Source organism: Setaria viridis, chromosome 8, assembly GCF_005286985.2.
Source record: "Setaria viridis chromosome 8, Setaria_viridis_v4.0, whole genome shotgun sequence".
Classification (NCBI taxonomy): domain Eukaryota; kingdom Viridiplantae; phylum Streptophyta; class Magnoliopsida; order Poales; family Poaceae; genus Setaria; species Setaria viridis.
Window position 1 is genome coordinate 36,570,856 of NC_048270.2, and position 20,782 is coordinate 36,591,637.

Consider the following 20,782-nt stretch of genomic DNA (forward strand, 5'->3'; position numbering starts at 1 on the left):
CCGCGCTCTGCCCTTGCTTGTGTCGCACTGCACGTGCCCCACGCGCCCACATCACGCCCACGCAGGAGACCAAGCCGCCTGACCCCACGCGGGGACCGCTTGAGCCCCCCTCTGCTTCCCACGCGCATGCACGCGGGCCTTCTTGAGCCTGCTCGGCGGTGCCCCCGCAGTTGCGGCAGGTGGGTCCCATTGCAATATGTGTTGTAACACTTGAAACATACGCTTGCAACATACGTCAGGAACACTTAGCAACCAGATCCACTTTTGCAAGATCCAGATGAAACACTTGCAACATACGTCAGAAATAGCTGAAACACTTGCAATATACATCTGAAACACTTGCAAAAATCACCCGAAACACTTGAGAAAACTTTGCAAACATATGCAATATCCAGATAAACACTTGGAACATATATGCAAAACATGTGCAACATCCAGAATAACACAACTACAACATACGTATGAAAAAAAACAGATGCAACATTTGGAATAGATGCTTACAACATACGTGTATAGCCATTGAAACATAAGCAACATTTGGATCTACTTTTGCAACATCCATATGAAACACTTGCAACATACTCCTAGAACATCTGAAACACTTGAAACAAACACTTGCAGCATGCGCTTTCAGCAAAACCAGGCATGCGGGCTACCGCGGAGCACTGCACAGCGGGAGCCCCTGCGCGCGCACCCTGGCCGCCCCTGGTGCGGGGGAGTGGTGATAGGCGTGGCTCGCCCGGGCCATTGGGGAGCGGCGGCCCACGCCCGACATCCTTCCCTATCGCACGAGCAAGCGCCAAGCCCCTCCCCGGCGGCTGCAGGGCAAGCAGTGGCCCGACGCGGAGCAGCTTCCCCCATCCATGGGCTGCAGCAGAGAGAGAGAGAGAGAGAGAGAGAGAGAGAGAGAGAGAGAGAGAGAGAGAGAGAGAGTAGTACAGGATAGGAGAGGCAATGTTGAGATGAATGGATGGCCAGGAGAAAAGCAAGCAAGGTATAGCGCGCAGGGGATATTACTTCTCTGGAAGGAGCAGTAGGCGGTGGGCATCTCATGGATGAGACGTAGCATCTGATATTTGATTGGTGCGTCTAGACACCCAGCTCATAGCATCACCGTTTTGGTATCGATTCTTCCTATACATTATCAGATTTACTACTCCTCGAATTCTTGGTTTTTATATATCTCTCAATCACCCAACGTTATACTAGAAATTGAATTGGAGATTGGAATTTGAGGTTTGGGTTTGGGGGTTTAGGTGTGAGAGATTTACCTATGGCCTTCGGGTCTAGAGGGAGCTCCAGGGAGGCTCGTCGGCCAGCACAAGGTGGGAGAGATGGTGGTGGAGCAGAGGTGGCGTGTGCGCCACCGGAGCCGGGCCCTGGTGGGCGGCAGATGCGGCGGGGGACTATGGTCCAAACAGATTAGCATTGGGCGGCGGAGGCGGCCGAGGCTGCCGGAGCCGAGTGGGAGGTGGCTGCGGTGGGGGAGTTGCGCGACCCTACGCAAGGAAGACGTCGGGAGGAAGATGGATGGGAGAAATAGAAAGGATAGAGAAGAAAAGAAAGGGTGGATAGGTGGATATAAATCCGACGGTTTTAGGGAGTACGTGGTCGAAAGAAAAGGAAATTTCAAACGTTTAGCAAGCTGATAGATCATACATTATATGTTGTGTAAAGTTTTCCGCGGATAACAAAAGCTAGTGCTACCGCTCAAGCTTTTCTTTATGATTCTTTCGATAAGAGCCGCTTGTATTATTCATGCTCTTTAATTAACTTCGGTGGATGCATCAACTCCAAGATGCGTACGGTCTCAACGGCCTGCACGCTGAACTTTGTATCAGAGCATGCTACCGTTGACTATGCCTCGTGTTTGATTCACTATCTAAATTTTAGTTAGCTAAAATTAACTACTATGGATTCAAACAGGATCCAGCTAAAATTTAGTCACCTAAAGATTACTTTAACTGGTTGAACTCAGCTAAACAGCTAAACTCAGCTAAAGTTATAAAAGATCGAACTGTCCCTTCACCTCCCTCGGGAAAATCCCCTCCCAACGCTGCAACGACCGGGCCCATGTGGTACTCCAGCTTCACGAACTTCGATGACCTCTCAAACTTTTTCGAGGCGCCCATCCCCAACGCGCTGCCAGCGCCGACATCCATCCCGTTCCGTGGCGGCGAGAAGGGTCGTGTCGAGGAGGATGTCGTGCTAGAGACAGCATGCTGGGCTTCTCCCTGAGATGGCGCGCCGGGGGCTACCGCACGCTCCCTCGCTAGACGGCCGCCACCACAAGCACCCTCATAGAGGGCCACAACCGTGTGCATGTGCATCGTCGTGGAGGACGCTGTACTGGAGATGGCACGACCGGGCCACCCCGCCGCTCCCTCCCCGGATGGCCGCCGCCGTGGGCACCCTTGCGGAGGGCCGCCGCGATGTGCGCCCTCGCGAAGGACGCCGCGCTAGAGACGGTACGTCAGGTGCTGCCGCCAGTCCACCGCTCCCTCACCAGAAGATGCGGCTCTCCGTGCTCCAGCGCTCCAGTCCACCGTTCTGGCATGCTCGCTGCTCACACGCTGCTTGTGGGAGGAGGGAGAGGATAAGAGAGAAGGTAGATGGAAGGTGAGAGGGGTAAGATAGATAAAATAGCTCCTCAACCACCATTTAGCTGGTGGATCCAAACATACCTACCTAAAATTTAGCTAGCTGATCTTTAGCTTGATAAAATTAAAAAACTACACTTTAGATGGACGGATCCAAACAGACCTATATTTTGGTGTGGAGCTCGTGCACGCAACCCTTCGTGTCTATTTCTAAAAACTGTTTCACGCTGGGAGGTTCATTTATAAAATGAGTTTTGTCAAAAGTGCAAAATAAAAAAAACACGTAATGTTCACGGCCGGCATGCATTAAGAAATTTCTATATCGTCGTTTAGTAAACTGAGTCAGGCCGAGGGGATGCTATTGCACCTGCCGGGCCAGGCCGAATCCCTGCTGCAGGCAACCTAACCTGGCTCTGATCTCCTGCATCTGGGCCTGGGTTAGCTGAAATACAGTTGAACAAACCAGCCCCTACTTGTACTTTCACGGAGATGCCCCCGCTTACCACGACACAGGCACGTACGTACCTCCAACCCCACGTAGCGATATGACAGTACGTACAGCGATGAAAGATAGGTTCATTGTCATGCCAATTGCCAATGCTAACCAACCTGTAGAGCTTGAGGGCAATAATGGAGCTGACCAACAGAAAACAGTGCTCCATGCCTGCGATGGAGGGGACGTACGGACAGCATGGGGGTGGCCATGGCCTTGTGCGCGTGGTTCACGCGCGAGCCGTGGGCTGTGACTGCACATGTACTCTGCAATGCAAGCATGGGGAAGGTAGGTGGCGAAATACAGATGCGTCACGAGGCAGCGAGGAAAGAAGCGAAAAAGAGAGAGTTCACAAAGTAAAAAAAAAGAGACAGGTCTGCGTGTAGGTACAGTTACGTGTGTGTTTTCCTATTTCTTCCAACGGTACGTGATTAACATGGAAAATCTCTTTGTGATATCGTTAATCTAAGGGACTTGCTAGCGCTCGGACATCCGGCGGGAGCAACTCCCGTCGGACGCATGCATCACCGTCCGTTTTATTTCTGATGGTTACAGTAGTATCACAATAAATATCACTAATTATCCGATTCCGTTGCAACATCAAAACAAAATAGCTGCAACATCGAAAATCTATGGTTGCAACATGAAATAGATGCGAAAAAAACAGCTCAATGTAAACATAATATTTGTGAGGGAAAATTCCCACCGCAATATTGAACACATGTTTCATGCAACATTTCCAAAAAATCATCATATGTTGAGTTGGGGTTGAGCTCGTACGGGAAGAAATATTGCAACATGAAAAATTGACAGATGAAACAACAAAAGCCAACTATTGCAACATCGAAACATCTCAGAAAATCAATCGTGCAACATCAAACGATACGTTCATCCGCAACACCCGTGCGCATCTACAGCGCTTGCAACATCCAAGAATCCCTACTGTAACATCGTGAGATACCTATTGCAACATGGCAGTCAGGGGGCTATCCGTTGATGATGAGGAAAAAAAACCGCCGCAACATCTGTTTCGTGTTGCATGGAACATTCAAATCTTTTATTGAAAATGCAACATCCAAATAAAACATGTGTGAAACATATGCAACATCTAGATCTACTTTGCAACATCCACATGAAACATTTGCAACATTCTTCTGAAACACTTGAAACATACGCTTGCAACGTGAAGCAAACCTTAGCAGGAGGAGCACTGCACAGCGGGATCCGACGCTAGGAAACGGTGCTAGAGGAGGATGGCGGCAGCCGGCGCAGCTCATCCCTAGCCGCGTGGGAGCTGCAGCCCGTGCCCGGCAGCGCCCCGGCGCCTAACAGCCTTCCTCGTGAATCTCCCAGGTGGCCAAGCTCATTGTGGGTGGAGCAACTCCTTTAGCGGCCGGCGTGGCTCGCCCCTTGGTCGTGGGGGAGTGGCGGCCCGCGCCCCCGACACTCAAGCAGCACCCGACGCCCTTCCCAGGCTCCGGCAGCGTGCGTAGATCGGCCACGGCCTTGCCCCACAGAATCCATAAGCTCACGGGAATCGGGCGAAATCACGGCAATCCGCTGCCTCGCTCGTCGGAGTGCTGCCCGTGTCGCTGTCGCGCTCACCACACTAACGCTGCTTCTCGCTGTCATGCTCATCGGAGTGCCAAGGCGTGCTGCTTATTCCTCGCCCGTCCGAGCGCTGCCCCGATGTCGTTGCCCCCATGCGGCCGCTGCGCTCGTTGGAGTCTTATCAAGCTCAATGGTTGGAAATTGGAGAGAGAGAGCAGTTGGGAGAGATAAAGAATGAAAGTAGAAAAATGTGTGGTGCAAGTTAGGCCACATCATTTTATACTGTTCTAATTTAATTAACTAACAACACAAAGGTGACGGGATTAGAACGTCCGATGCGTCGGACGTCCGCTCCTGAGCATTACCGTAATCTAAGACAAGCTAACCCGATCTTGTGTTTCACTACTGGAGAGATGAGCTTTTGTACCTGCTCTAGACCCTTTTTAGTATCGGTTAAGGATGTATGCATGAGCATCATTGTGCCTGTAGCCCATAATCGTGTCACACAATCAAGTGTGTGCGATTCCACCCATAAGGTGTTTGCCTGCAAATGTCCCACGCATACTAGCTAGTACTTAAACCACACCCCACTACGCTCGTGCTTTGGGTGATTTTTTTCTCATTCGTGGTTGTATATACTAGTCAAGTTAAGATTTTTTTGGTATTTTGATTCTTATTGTTCGAATCACCAAAAACTAATGTTGCTACTCAAGCTTTTATTTTGATTCATTATATAAGTGAGATGGTAAGTAAACTATGCGTGAGGTGAGAGGTTTTATGTTAGAGTCCTACACACTGTGCACGTGACCATGCAATGGCGGATGCCCAAAACTTTAGATGGGGTGGATTCAAAGGACAAACGTAGACATCAACAACATACTCTACGATCAAGGTGTGAACATGCCTTATTATAATAAGATAACTACTAGCTACACAATACTAACTCTAAACTCTCAACTAACGACACATATAAGTATGCATAGCTTGGTGTATTCAAAATTGATAAATGATGCATTCAACAAGAAAAAAATTATGGTTGTTCTTTTTCCATGAAAATTTTAAACTTATTATGTAATGTTCACTGTTGGCTACATACTAGTAGAGAATTGGCCTTTAGTCCCAGTTAGTAGAGTGCAAATCTCCCGAAAATCCATCCAGGATAAACCAACCGGGACAAAAGGGGGGGGTCTTTTATCCCGGGTCACTCAACCAGGACAAAAGACCCCCCTTTTATCCCGGTTGGTATTACCAACCGGGATAAAATGGGTCACCATGGCCGGCGCTGAAAAAAAAAATCCCGAGCTCCCACGAGGCCCCCACACGCGCAAGTCACAAGTCATGCGATTTTTCACGCGAAATATGCGCGTGCGCGCTGCGTGGGATTCGAACCCACAACCTCCAACCTCGTGCGTAGCTTCCTTGCCATCCCACCTACACACCACATCTGACTATGTAGGGGATGCTATCCTTTTGTATTAACTCGTGGGGACCCTTTTATCCCGGTTGGAAACACCAACCGGGATAAAAGACCCCCTTTTATCCCGGTTGGTGTTTCCAACCGGGATAAAAGGGTTCGAGGGATTTAGTCCTGTTCCAGTGACCTCGTTGGGGACCCTTTTATCTCGGTTTGAAACACCAACCGGGATAAAAGACCCCCCTTTTATCCCGGTTGGTAACACCAACCGGGATAAAATGCCTCTCAGGATCTTTTTTTTCATACTAGCCTTTGCAACCGGGATAAAAGGTCCCGGTTGGTGAGCCCCCCACCAGTGACCGAGCTTTAGTCCCGGTTGGTGAACCTTTTGTCCCGGGTCAACTTTAAACCGGGACAAAAGGGGGCGCATCGAAAGCCAATTCTCTACTAGTGACACAATGGAGCAAGGGCAACAAATGATATTCCTCACGTTGGCCGAGGAAAATTAGCTATAATTAATCAGTGAAGGACAAACAAAAAATTAAGCGACAGTATGCAGCAGAGAGCAATCTTCCCCGGCAGCGTGCGTGTCAGCGTGCCGTGGCATGCACCAGCCGCTGTGGATATGGCACGGTGAGGCCTGGCAGCCGCTGTCACGACAAAACACCGATGGAAAACGGACCTTTAGTCCCGATTGATAAGGTCAAATCTCTCGAAAATCCACCAGAACTAAAAGGGACCTCTAGTTCTGGTTGGTGGTACTAACCGGTACTAAAATTTTTTAAAAAAGAATAAAAAAAGCCACGCCCACCAGCAGGCCGCGCCCACCACCCCGACGCCGCTCCGCCCTCGCCCCGACCTCCGCTCCGCCCCGCGCTGCTCCGCGCCGTCCCGGCCCTGGCCTCCGCGCCGCTCCGCCGCTTCGAGCCCGCACCGCCGCTCCGAGCTCCTCCCCGCCGCCGCCTCGACGTCCCATTCCCCGGCGGCGCCCTCCAAGCCCGCCGTCTGCTGGCCCCGCACCCCGCCATCCACCCATTCCACCAACCCACCTTCCGCACCCACCCCACCATCCTCCATCTCGCCGGTCGCTAGCCGCCATCCGTGCCTCGACTGTAGTCCCACCTTCCGCGCCCGCCCCACCATCCACCATCCCGCCAGCCACTGTCCTGCCGTCCGTGCCCACCCCGCCGTCCGCCGCCTCGGCTCCGCCCCGCCACTGTTCCGCCTCGCGCCGCCGCCTAGCTCCCCCGCACGCCAGCCCTGCCCTCGCCCCGCTGCCGCTCCTCACTCCTAGTGAGGGGCGAGCAGAGGGGGAAGGGGAGGGGCAGTAGGGGGAGGGGGCGGCCACCCTCACCAGAGAGGAGGAGGAGGAAGAGGAGGATGAAGGAGAGGAAAGACTTGGCGCCAGAGGAAAGACTTGCGCGTGGTGGAGAAAAATACTTGGGCGCTGGAGAAGATAAGGACGTGCGCGTGGAGACCCATGCGCGGCCCTGTGTGTTGTTCCGGTTGGTGTTTCCAGCCGGAACAAAAGCTCTCCTTTTGTCACGGTTGGAACCAACCGGGACTGGGGGGGGTGGTTTGTCCCGGTTGGAATTATTAACCGGGACAATAGGGGGGCGCGTCATTATCAGATCTTTTCAACCAGGACTAAAATCACTCCCATCGGTATCCTTTTGGTTCCTCATTTTTAACCTCGGACTAAAGATCTTTTGTCACGGGCTCAATATTAACCGGGACGACCAGTGAAATTGCTAATGCTGACTAACCGGAAGAACTTGAGGGTAAAAATAATGGACCTACCGACCAACAGCGTCGGGTAGGCCTTGTCGTTTCGGAGGGCACTCGACCGGCGCGCCGCAGTGACCGCCATCCACTCTTTTTATTTTTTGAAAAAGAGCAAGCGCCAGCAACTCGCCGACGCCGCACCGAGTGCGTGGTTCACGTCCGAATGCATTAGCAATTTTCCGCTCACAGTGATTGCACATGACCTCTGGAGGTGCATGGGGAAGGTAGGTGGCGAAATAGAGGACATCACGAGGCAGCAAGGTAAGAAAATTAAAGAAAAAAGAGTTGACGATGTACAAAGACTGTACATGTCGGGACTGGTTGCATACACCACATAATACATCTATGGATGATCCTGGATGGTGAGGTTCAACCAATCTAGTTGTACCATATGGTTCACTCTTATTAGTAGAATAATGTATTAATTGGGATGGCTTCATCCTGAATCACCCAACCAAACAAAAGTATCATTATTATTTTGAACCATTCTATACACGAACCAAATGATACAAGCAACCCAACACACCCTATCAAATAATAATTATCAGCTCTAATTAGGGAAAAAAACCTAGACAGAGTCAGCTTAAAGTTAGATATGTTTCCTTTTTGAAGTAACCCATGGAGAGGCCTTTAGTACTAGGCAATAACACTGCTCGGTACTAAATTGTACTCCACGAGGTACTGGTGTTAATTTCCTGCACTAAAAGACCTCCGATGATCGAAAATTTCTACCCGATACTAATTTCGTGTGTTAGTACCGGTCGAAAAGCCATCCGGTACTAACATCAAGGACGAATGCTCATATTTTTAGTAGTGAGATTTTCGACACTTCCCAATACTTATCGTAGAAATGACCAATGATTTTTAGTATATTTGGTCGATTAGCTATAAAACTGTGGGCAATAACGAGTCCATCATAATTGCATTATCGGTGATTTGATAAATTTTTGGGAATGTTGTAAATTATATATATTAGTCGTGAATAATAATGATAATAATAATAATAATAATAATATGTACCGGACAGTTTGTCAGCCGTAAATGTCCACACCAACTAGCTACTTGGCTGCGTTGCAAAACCACACCTGAATAGGCGGGCCCTGACGACAAGATAATGCCTTATGCGCCGATGTCTCAACTTGTCACCTGGGGCAGCTTTTGCAGTTTCCCCGTACACACACTAAGAGCCTCCGATCCTTTTTCGTCAAACTTTCCCTAGTAGTCATGCATATATCCATGCAACTCCAGCGCTGAAGTCATTGCAGAGCAAGGCGCAGACAAATTTGCAAACAATGAAGACCCGGAGCATGAGCCTCCCCGTTGCAGCCACAGCGGTTGCCTTCGCTGTCATCTTTGCGCTCTCCGCCATGGCCATAGGAGGAGCAGCGGCAGCCGTCGTCGAGCACACGTTCGTTGTAAGCATTATGCTCCTCCATGTCTCTGATGTTCATCGTCGCTCGTTTATTTCTGTTTTCAATCAGCGCTGTTATGAATTAATTATATATTGCTCTAAGAATGCATATGAGTGTATGATTTAGGGGGTGTTTAGTTCCCTTTGCTTATTTTTAGCACGTGTCACATCGAATGTTTAGATACTAATTAGAAGTATTAAACGTAGACTATTTACAAAACCCATTACATAGATGGAGGCTAAACGGCGAGACAAATCTATTAAGCCTAATTAATCCATCATTAGCAAATGTTTATTGTAGCAACACATTGTTAAATCATGGACTAATTAGGCTTAATAGATTTGTCTCGCCGTTTAGCCTCCACTTATATAATGGGTTTTGTAAATAGTCTACGTTTAGTACTCCTAATTAGTATCTAAACATTCAATGTGACAGGTGCTAAAAATAAGCAAATGTAACCAAACGGGGCCTTATACAAATATGTATGTAGGTGAGCGAGATGACCGTGAGACATTTGTGCAAGGAGACGCTGGTCACAGTGGTGAACGGGCAACTCCCGGGGCCGGTGATAGAGGTCACTGAAGGAGACACCGTGGTTGTTCATGTCGTCAACAAGTCACCCCACAACATAACGATCCATTGGTAATCGAATCACTAAGTACTTAGTTCATTTATCACTCAGTTCATCCCTCTCGTTCCAAACGGGCCAAACTCCAATTCTATTCTAATTGTGCTTTGAATTGTGTAGGCATGGGGTGAAGCAGCACCAACTGTTGGGCAGACGGGGTGCCGATGATCACCCAGTGCCCCATCCTGCCCAACCAAAACTACACCTACCGGTTCGATGTCGCCGAGCAGGAAGGCACCTTGTGGTGGCATTCCTACACTTCTTGCCTCAGGGCAACCATGCATGGAGCCATCATCATCCGGCCGAGACACGGAGTCAGCTCATATCCGTTCCCCAAGCCTCATAAGGAGATCCCCATCATTGTAGGTTTGTGTTGTTTTTCCATCTCATTATATTATTACTAGAACATAACAAAATTGCAAATGTGTTCATGTTTCTGAGGCGACATAGGCACCTGGCAAAGCTATGCTGAGTTTGTTTCTGAGGTGATCTGCTGTTGTTGTGGCAGGGGAGTGGTGGGAGATGGATCTAGATGAGTTGGACAGGAGTTTAGTGAACGGTTACTTTTTTGATATCCCGAAAGCATCGACAATTAACAGCAAGCTTGGAGATCTCCAAAACTGCTCCGGTAATGGTTTATGGGATGCTTATTGATGCCCGAATAAAATGAGATTTTCTCTTAAACTTAGTACTTCTTTTTCAACTCTGATTAAGGGGTTAAGGAAGATAGCTACGTGCTGGACGTGGAGCCCGGCAAGACGTACTCAGCGCTGCTCTCTTCTCCGAATACTACCTCAAGATCGCCGGGCACAAGTTCACCGTGGTTGGCGCCGACGCAAACTACGTCCGCCCCTACACTACGGACATCATCGCCATCGCGCCTGGCGAGACTGTTGACGCCCTGATGGTTGCTGACGCGCCACCGGGCAGGTACTACATCACCGCCGTGGGGAACCAGGCGCCCAAGCCAGACCCTCAGCTCCCATTGTACATCGTTAGAGGCACAGTGCAGTACAGCACATGCCACATCGCCGACGATGGCACCCAAGAAGATCCATGTGTTGGTGCGCCAGTGGCACCTGAGATGCCCGACCAGCACGACGTGATGCTCTCCTTGTACTTCCACGGCAACTTGACCAGCCTGAACCACACACGGCAGACACAGGTGCCGCAGCGTGCCGATGAGTCCCTGTACATTACTATCGGCCTGGGTTCTATCTGCCGGCGAGGAGGCCAATCCTGCAAGAGAAGCGGCAACTTTGAGTCCATAATGGTGGCGACCATGAACAATGTCTCCTTCAAGCTCCCCGACGTGAACAGGCCGGTGCTAGAAGCGCACTACTACAACACCAGCGACATGGACGCACTGCAGGAGCTTCCTGACAGGCCACCGAAAGTATTCAACTTCACGGACGTTGACTTGATTCCATGGGGGCCGAAGGAGCGGCGTGTGGAGCCGACGTCTAAGGCCGCCCTGGCGCGGCGCTTTCGATATGGCGCCGTGGTGGATATTGTGTTCCAGAGCATGTCGGTGATAAAGAGCGACTCCAACCCGATGCATCTGCACGGCCACGACATGTTCCTGCTCGCGCAGGGGGTCGGTAACTTTGACCCGGCAAGGGATGTAGCCAAGTACAACCTGGTTGATCCGCCGTTGAGGAATTCGGTGCTCGTTCCGAGGGTCGGCTGGGCTGCTGTCCGGTTTGTGGCGGACAATCCAGGTACGTGGAGAATTTCCATGTCTGCTAGTATAAGTGACATGGAATTATGCATGTGAAGAATTTTTTCGCTCACAGCATTAGCATGATAATGCTTTGTCTTGTTTTGCACCGGGACATGGTACATGCATTGCCACTATGAGTTCCATTTGACAATGAGCATGGCAGCAATATTCATTGTAGAGGATGGACCGACAGTGGGAACATCATCTCTCCCACCACCACCACCTTCAGTGCCTTTGGGATGTAACCATGGCCGTCATGCTGTGCCAAATGCACTCCACCTCAAAACTATGAAAACTGAGGTTGGCCGCGCCAGTGAAGTCTAGGAGATAAGCTTGAGCATCCTCGAGTCTGCGACGGCGTGACAGTGGTGGTGAAGTTTTGAGCTCGTCGTCTTGACCATTATTTGGTGGCGCCTCTGTTATTCATGAATCTCAACTGGAACGATGGCAGCTGCATGGCAGCTGCAGAACCTTTATTACAGGGGTCTCAGTTTTTGCAGAAGAATAAAACCATGCACAAGCTGAGTTATCGCATTTAGCCACAATGTCATGTTAGAGTCGTGTGTATTGTTCTAGTGTTTCTGAGTATGTTGGAGTCCTTGTTGACCTGCTTTGAAAAAAAAAGGACTCCTTATTGTTGATCTGTAATGATATTTGATCGGTATATAAAGTTCTAGTGCCTCACACTCTGATATGATCCATAGAATTGTTCTCCTTGATGCTATCTATGCTCTTGATATTAAAGTTTGTAAGTGAACTAGGTGCGGACTTGTGTGGTTATGATCCATACAATTGTCCACGTTGATGTTGTACATGTTAACTAGCAAGTTGGCCTGCGCTAATTAATAGCACGGCTAGGTTTGATAAACTATAATTTTTAAAATGCTATATTAGCATAGTATATTTCTTTATCTCTCTTCATTCGTTATTCATCCTTTTCGAATCACTGACACCCCATCCGTATATAGATATTGGAGCTCGGAATTTGGAACTGGTATTGATACAGTTGAATTCTGCTGTTTGGCTCGCCAATTTACCGCTATATGGAAACCTACATGCGTCGCTCATCAGTTCTATCCTATCCTATCAGCTCATGTGGCATCATAATTTTTTTGTCTCCATCTCGAAGCCATAGGTTGTTGGTGCTAAAATGCTGGGCCAGCATCGGGTATTTCCTCTCCCTGGCCTTCTGGCCATGTTGTGTCTTTCTCTCTCTTTCTCTAAAAAAAAATCCAACAGATTTAATCCTAACGTCCCTATCATATGTGCTTGGTTCATTAATTGAAGTTATAGTTGTATTTGATTATCTTATATAAACATATTATATATAAAAGTTACCATACAAAGTATAACTTCCAATAAGGTCGAGAGGTCCATATGGAATTTTTACTCAACGTTCTCCATTCCAGATGTTAGAGTTGTATTGTCTTTCCATTTTTAATTCCAAATTTGTCTTCCAACGTAGGGAGGGTGAGATGGACATTTTTGACTTAGGGCACTCCTTAAAGATACTAGAGTATTTGTTTTCCTTTTAATCCTGATTTTGTCTTTTCTTCGACGTAGATTCTTTGGATTAATCTAGACCGTTAGATCTTAGATAAATCTAAGGGTGGGTATTCTTCTATTTTTTCGGATTAACATGGTAATTTTTAACCCCTCTCGACGAACGTGGTGCCTTCTTTTAGTACTATTGTATTAGGATAATAGATATTATTCTTAATAAACTTGGAAAATTTAGAAAAGTTTAACTTTGAAAAAACTCAGGACACCTAAAGGATGGAGGGGGCAATCCAAACATCATTCAATAGCCCAAACAAATCATGCTATCTTCTTTCTTCCACTTTGCAAGTCACGAGTTATGCACTTTGTCGCGTGCGTGTGGTTTCCAATTTGAACCTTCGGTATTCCCCTTTGCATGGTGCTTTCTTACCATCACGCACCTATCACTGATTGTTGACGGCAATATGATATCTATTTTATTTATTTTGATCCTTAGTGTTCCAAACTTTTATTGCTTATTTGGACATCAAAATCAACAAATTTAAATAAACATACATTTGTATAGCTTATGGTGAGGAATAATTTTCAAATAAATAACTTTACTAATATCTAACTATACCTATCATTGGTAGAGAACTCACCTTCCATGTGCCCCTTTGGTCCCGGTTTAAAGTTGGTCTGGAACAAAAGGTTTATGAACCGGGACTAAAACTCAATCACTGGTGGGGGGCTCACCAATCGGGACCTTTTAACCCGGTTGCAAAGGCTAGTGGAAAAAAAAACCCTGAGAGGCCTTTTATCCCGGTTTGAAACACCAACCGGGATAAAAGGGGGTCTTTTATCTCGGTTGGTGTTTCCAACTGGGATAAAAGGGCCCCCAACGGATAGCTAAAAAAAGGAGTAAATCCCTCGAACACTTTTATCCCGGTTTGTAATACCAACGGGGATAAAAGGATGTCTTTTATCCCGGTTGGTGTTTCCAACTAGGATAAAATGGTCCCCCACAAGTTAATACAAAAGGATTGCATACCCTATATAGTCAGATGCGCTGTGTAGGTGGGATGGCTAGGAAGCTACGCGCGAGGCTTGAGATCATGGGTTCGAATCCCACGCACTGCGCACGCGCATATTTCGCGTGAAAAATCGCGTGACTTGTGACTCCCGGGGATCCCCTGGAATTTTTTCTTGGGGGCTGCGCTTGGTGTGGCGACCCTTTTGTCTCGATTGGTTTATCCCGGATGGATTTTTGAGGAATTTGCTCCCGACCAACCGGGACTAAAGGCGAGTTTTCTACCAGTGTATCACTATTGTTTTGAATGTAAAATAGTTTAAAAATATTTTCATGTGCGTTTAGTAGTAGTGTCAGCATTTCAGATTTTCTAAGAATTCTCTCACCTTTTTTCTTAACTAAACTTATGCGTTGGAAAGATATGCAAACTTTAGTTTGAACCATACATGGTTTTTTAGGTCCACCATGTCCGAAGAAACCTCTAGGAATTTCCCTAAATTTTCCATAGTGTTTAGACTATTTTTCAAAGTTTTAAAATGATTTTAGAATTTTCTAAAATTGTTTTTGAATTAGAAATTAAATCGTGAAATTAGAAATTCAGACCTAATCCAGTGGCCCACGTCGGTGAATCGGTTACCACCAATGACCATGGCGGCATCCTCTACACCATTCATCTTTCACGTATCGGATGACATGACGAAACCTTGGCGCCCCTCTCTTCTTCCTCATCCCCGTCGGCCTGTCCCAAGGTGAGCACCCCGACTGCCGTTCCCTCTCTCTCGCACGCCTAAACCCTTAACGTGCCTCCACCCTTCGTGCCGCACCGCCGCCTGATCAACCTCGGCCTCCTGAGCTGCCTGATTTGGGCTTCCCGTACCACCACCTCCTCGCCCTACAGCAGACTCCCACCATGGTCGAGCCGGTCAAGGCCACTATCTCCACCCTTGTACTCACTCAGCACGATGTAGGTCGGCTGCTCCCATGCATCCCACCTTTAGTCGAGCCCTGCCCCAACTCCCGCGTGTAGCACTAGACTGATATTTGATTTGTAGGGCAATTCAATTGGTGGAGAACTCGGCATAGGCAATCTAGCTTTTAAGCAGACATGATTTGAATCCCTGCAACCACTGCACTGCTACTCCATTGGTTATCAACCATGCACAACTTGATTGTCCTCGCAAAGATGGCTCTCCCTGCAAGGGAATGAAAGAACATAAACAAGAAAGTTAAAGAGTACAATCTGAAATCGCAGATGTATATGAACCAATGCTGAAATCAAAGAACATAAACAAGAAAGTTAAAGAATACAATCTGAAATTGCAGATGTATATGAAGCAATGATGAATATGTGGTTCAAGTTCTTAGCACGAAATGAATAATCGCCACAGTCGAGAAGAACAAGAATAGTGGTCCTGGATCATAGTAATAAAGGGACTTGTCGCCACAGTTACAATGAATGGTGTTTGTTTCTAAGTGGGAAAATAGAACTAAACAAAACCCAAGTCTCTAATATGGTGGCTACTAAGTTTATATGAAAAAAGAGTGAGCTAGGGTTGCGTGTGATTGGGGAGCGTACACAACATGGGCTTAAGGCCTGACACGACCCAAAACTGGTGATGCAGCACCTTGTGGTGATGACATAGAATGATCCACATGGTTTCTAGAGCTGGGACTAGAAACAGAAGAAATTTTTCATCCTTAGCTTTACAACACATTAAAGAACACCTCGTTTCAATGTTGTTTGAACCAGATATCATCATTTCGGTGCAGGTTGGTCTGTTGATTCTAAACCGAATCTGAATACCATATTGATGACGACTTGTAAATTGCTGAGAGGATGGCTCGTCTGTAACCACCGTGTTGATGTCCTTATAGCACTCCTACCTAGTAATCCTATTAGAACTCCTACATTTTAACTGACTAAGTAATCCTACCCCTGGATATATAAAGGAGGGCAGGAGTAAACCAAATAACATTCATAAAAATTGCAAAAACAATTTGTTAGCTTGATGTTGATTAGATATACACAATAAAAATATTAGATGCGGTCAAATATTAAACATAGTAAAGTTATTAATTTTAACTTATTAATAGGTTATAATGGTCATAATACTTACGTTAACTTTTTGAAAAATAGATATTTTGACCATGCAAAAATTTAGAAGAATAGTGCATGTAGTGTTATTAACATGTTTACCATGACTTAATCATGTACTTGTTTAATTGTACGTAAATTTATTGTTTAATATCTAATGGTGTTAAAAAAATCAAAATATTTAATATTTTAACCATGCAAAAATCAGTTCTTATTTAATAGGGTGAGATTTTTGCAAATAGTATTGTTAATAAACCCAACGGATACATGACATATCATTAGAATGCGTTATTACATTAATTTATTCTTTTGTTGATAACCAGAAAACACAGCATAATGGTTCTAATACATTACACAATATCATCTAGTCGAACGCTAATAACCTTCCTCTTGACGAACGTCCCTTGGTTGTGATCGTGGCGTAAGTATGGAGCATCCTCTTTGGCTAACAGGATGCTTGGATCAACCTCGACTGAAAATGGAGGAAGATCATCAAACTGATCATAATCTTCTGAACTGTCAGTCTTGTCCTCACCTCCAACGATTTTTCTTTTCCTTAGAAGAACTATGTGGCGCTTTGGCTGGTCATCTGACTTGTGAGCATCCTTCCTTATTTGGTTTGCTTGACATGTCCTTCACGTAGAAAACTTGAGTCACATCATTGGCTAGGATGAATGGTTCGTCTTTTTTTCCAATCTTGTTGAGGTCCACTATTGTCATCCCATAGTTATCTGTCGTTACGCCTCCTCTAGTAAGTTTCACCCATTGGCACCGAAATAGAGGGATTTTCAAAGGTTCATCGTCCAGTTCCCATATCTCTTAAATGACACAATAGTATCTATTTTTTTTTCTATTGTTGTCTATTGCATCTATACGGACACTACTATTTTGGTTTGTGGTGGTCTGGTCTTGGACTCTCGTGTAAAATGTGTACCCATTTATCTTGTATCCTTGGAACGTCGATACTAAGATAGATGGACCCTTAGCCAACAAAACTAGTTGTTCTTCAATCATGTCATCACCCATCAGTCGTCGCCGCAACCAAGAGGCGAAAGTGTCAATGTGATGACGTGTAATCTAGGCTTCAGTCTTCCCTTGGTTTGAGGACCATACAATAGTCTTGTGCTCCTCCATATATGGAGTGACCATGGATGATTGTTGCAAGACTATGAAGTGTGCTTTACGAAATGTATCCTCATCAATGTCCATCCGAGCTTTCCTCCCTAGTGTGCCCTTTCCCTTCAGTCTCCCCTCATGGCATGATATAGAGACTCCAATCGAACTTAGGTTATCAATAAAGTCAACACAAAACTCAATGACCTCCTCTGTTCCATATCCCTTTGCGATGCTTCCTTCTGGACAGGCATGATTATGAACATACTTCTTCAGAACTACCATGAACCTCTCAAAAGGGAACATATTGTGTAGAAATACAAGACCGAGAACAAAAATCTCTTCAACAAGGTGGACTAGAACGTGGATCATGATATTCAAGAAGGAAGGTGGAAAGACCATCTCAAAGCTGACAAGGCATTGCACCACGTCATCTTGCAGCTTTAGTAGATTGTTTGGATGGATTTCCTTCTGAGAACATGTTGAGGAATGCACATAACTTCACAATTGCCATTCTCACATTCTCTGCTAGAATACCCCTCAGTCGTCGGGTGAGCTTTATGAAGACCTAATCATCTTCAATCTCTATACTGCGTACAAAGAAGTCATGGAGCTGCAGGTTGAAGCAAAATCAGTGATGTTGTCAAAGGAGTGGAAATCAAAGCAGGTGAGCTCAATCTCAACTTGATTATGATCAAGTTCTATAGCCAATAAAATTGTATCGCCCTTAGAAGAAAATTATGGCTGATGTATGTTCACACCTGAGATAATTTTATTATTTTTTTGTGCAAGCTTTACAAGAAACAGGAGGCATATGTTTATGACAAAAAATAGCACTGTTTAGGTTTGTGAGACTACCTGAGCAAACTGGCCTGGCCGATTTACTACATCAGCTTGGTGGGATTTCGTAGCATTGTCAAAACAAAATTTGGACTTGATGTTCTTCATTCCGTCGACCACGACGGAAGGTGTTCTAGGTGGCCTTTGGACCATTGAGCAACCCTAGGTGCACTAACCCTAACGGGTCCCTCCTGCCTCGTTTTCTTAGGTTGTTGTAGTGAACTTGAGAAACCAGCTTAGCCTATTTCCAAAATCAGCTTCCTAGACTTGTAGAAATCTTTGGAAAGGCAAGGTTATTATCTATTTATATTCACAATTAGCTCGAGCAGTATAATGCCGGGCCCGCTTGTTAGTATTGGAACCAACATATCTAATTGTATACACCTTTCACCATGTATGGTATTTTTCCCCATAATATATTACATATGTATGTAGACATTCACATACACATGCATACACACGATTTAGCATTTCTTTATATTAGTTATGTCAGAGATTGCCGCTGGATATGCATGGCCCAATAATTCAGACGAAGCAGCTCACATGGCGACACAGTCGGAGCAGCAAGCGTTAAATGATAATGTGCTCACTCATTCAGTCTAACTACTTGATGAGCATGCAATCAATGTCATTGTCATTATCAGGCACCAAGTAGCTGATGGGCTGAGCAACCATCCTCCCGTAGTCCCGTCTCAGACCAAAGTGCAAAGGTCCGACGCAAATAATATTCCACAAGTACATCGGCTGAGGACCCATTGTGCATCGTTATTAGGGGGTGTTTGGATACACCCCACTAAAATTTAGCGCATGTCACATTAAATGTTTGGATGCTAATTAGGAATATTAAAAATAGGCTAATTACAAAACTAATTGCACAGATGGAGTCTAATTCGCGAGATGAATCTATTAAGTCTAATTAGTTCATGATTTGACAATGTGGTGCTACAGTAACCATTTGCTAATGACGGATTAATTAGGCTTAATAGATTCGTCTCGCGAATTAGCACAGGGTTCTACAATTAGTTTTATAATTAGCTCATGTTTAGTCCTCCTAATTAGCATCCGAACATCCGATGTGACACTGCTAAAGTTTAGCACCTTGCATCCAAACACCGCCTTAGTGTTGTAGTTGTTTACGTCTTTTTGCTGATGTGGTGGTTCAATCCAAGACAGGCCGATTTGCTAGCAGCGCCCGAGATGCTTGCCCCACAGTATGACACAGACGCATAATTCCGATTCCACGTCGCATCTCTGCAATCAGACAGATCACAAGCGATTTCCAGTGTAAAGTAAGACAGATCTCACTTTCACAGACGAATTCACATCACATGAGCTCACCATTTTCTAGTATCTTAAACAATCAAATATTATTTAGCAAATGGTGTCACCGTCTAATTTAATTTGGAAAGGACGCGTAGAAATCTTTGGAAAGGCAAAGATTACTGTCTATTTATATGCACAATTTTGTTGATAGACATCTAGCTCTAGCTAGCTGTATAATGCTGGGCGCCTGGGCCTGCATGTTAGTATTGGAACCAACATATGCAATTGTATACACCTTTCCACTGAAATATGCTACATGCACAAACATTCATATACGTGGATGCTCACACAACTTTACCTTAACCTTATGACTGCACGCAGATCGACGTATCATATCTCTATGATTATATCTAAAAACTATCCCGGCACATGGGATTATGAAGTTACCATATGCGCTCACTACTACAAAATAGCTTTTTAGGGCCGGTTGAAAAGGTATTTGTTCATGCACACCTACCCACACATTGATGAGCTTGTACGCGGATGAAGCTATCAATCCATCTGAGCTTCTATTTGTGCATCTTGTCAAACAGTTGATGGTTATTTCTTCAATTCACCTTGGTATTTCTTGTCAAGATTCCCGTTGGTAATGGACCAATAATTCAGAGAGGAGAAGCTGCTCCCGATCACATCGAGGGCAGCAAGTTACATGGATGTGCTCACTCAGTCACTGTACCAGCTTGATCAGCCAGGAATAATGTTACTGTGGGCGCGTTTGCTTCCGTTGCCTCCTCACCTCGCTTCGCCTCGCCTCGTCGGCGCGATCAACAAGGAGCTTGCCGGGGTGGGCGAGGCGGCCCAAGCCAAATCTTACCCGCACAAACCCCAAGACACTCAGGCAAGGAAATCAAGCAGAAGCGCGTGCTCGGTAGCCTCGCTCAGCGAGGCGATACAGGACCGAGGCCTTGGTTCCCCTTTTTCCTAACTTTAACACTATGCAAAAAGAAGATTCTTCATCACATCAAATTTGCGGTACATGCATGGAGTACTAAATGTAGATGAAATCAAAAACTAATTGCACATTGTTGTACTCTGCGAGACAAATGTTTTAAGCCTAATTAGTTAATGTTTGGACAATAATTCACAAATACAAACAAAATGCTACAGTTGCACATTTATGCCAAAATGCAAACTTTGCCACTCCCAATTTGGGAAGTAAGGGGGTGTTAAACACCCCCTAAACTTTAGTACCTGTCACATCGGATGTTTGGATACTAATTAGGAGTATTAAATATAGTCTAATTACAAAACTAATTACACAGATGGAGTCTAATTCGCGAGACGAATCTATTAAGC

General features: G+C 46.0%; 1 pseudogene; it reads left to right on the plus strand.

Annotated features, from left to right (window-relative positions):
• The first annotated feature begins 9,754 nt into the window (after positions 1-9,754).
• On the plus strand, positions 9,755-12,223 carry LOC117866963 (laccase-15-like; annotated as a pseudogene).
• The last annotated feature ends 8,559 nt before the right edge of the window (positions 12,224-20,782 follow it).